The following is a 598-nucleotide window of genomic DNA, read 5'->3' on the forward strand; positions in this document are numbered from 1 at the left end:
AGGGAGGGGGTGGATTCTCCATCCCTGGAGGTGTTGAAGGTGAGACTGGATGTGGCATCAGTGCCATGGGCTGGGAACCACAGCGGGGTTGGATCAAGGGTTGGACTTGATGATCTCAGAGGTCTTTTCCAACCTGGTTGATTCTGTGATTCTGTGATTCTATGAACCCTTGTGCACATGGGATTTTTTAGCCAAAAGCACTTGGGTGGTAGGAATTGGCCAGTTTTGAGTGACTGTTGGAACCTGGAAAATGCAAATATTGGTGAATATTTGCTCTAAAAACTGTATCAACTGGCTAGAAAGGTAATGCTCCTTGGAGCAGAGGGGTCTGTGAGTTCACAGAGAGGTGAAAGGGGAGGAAAGTGGAATCAGAAGGGAAGGTGAGTAAAAAGCTGCTCATGGCCCCAAACCTGCCAGAGCTCAAGGAGTGTTTGGACAACACTCTCAGGCACATGTGGGTCCCTTCCAGCTCTATGATTCTATGATCAATCTTGGGTTTCTTCTTTTGTATCATATTGCAAAACCCTTGCCCTAATTTGAGGTTTTTTTTGTTGATTTGGATTTTATATTTCCCCTGGTCGTTTCTTGTATTTTGTTT

Source organism: Manacus vitellinus, unplaced genomic scaffold (assembly GCF_001715985.3).
Source record: "Manacus vitellinus isolate BGI_N305 unplaced genomic scaffold, ASM171598v3 scaffold_85_pilon, whole genome shotgun sequence".
Lineage (NCBI taxonomy): Eukaryota > Metazoa > Chordata > Aves > Passeriformes > Pipridae > Manacus > Manacus vitellinus.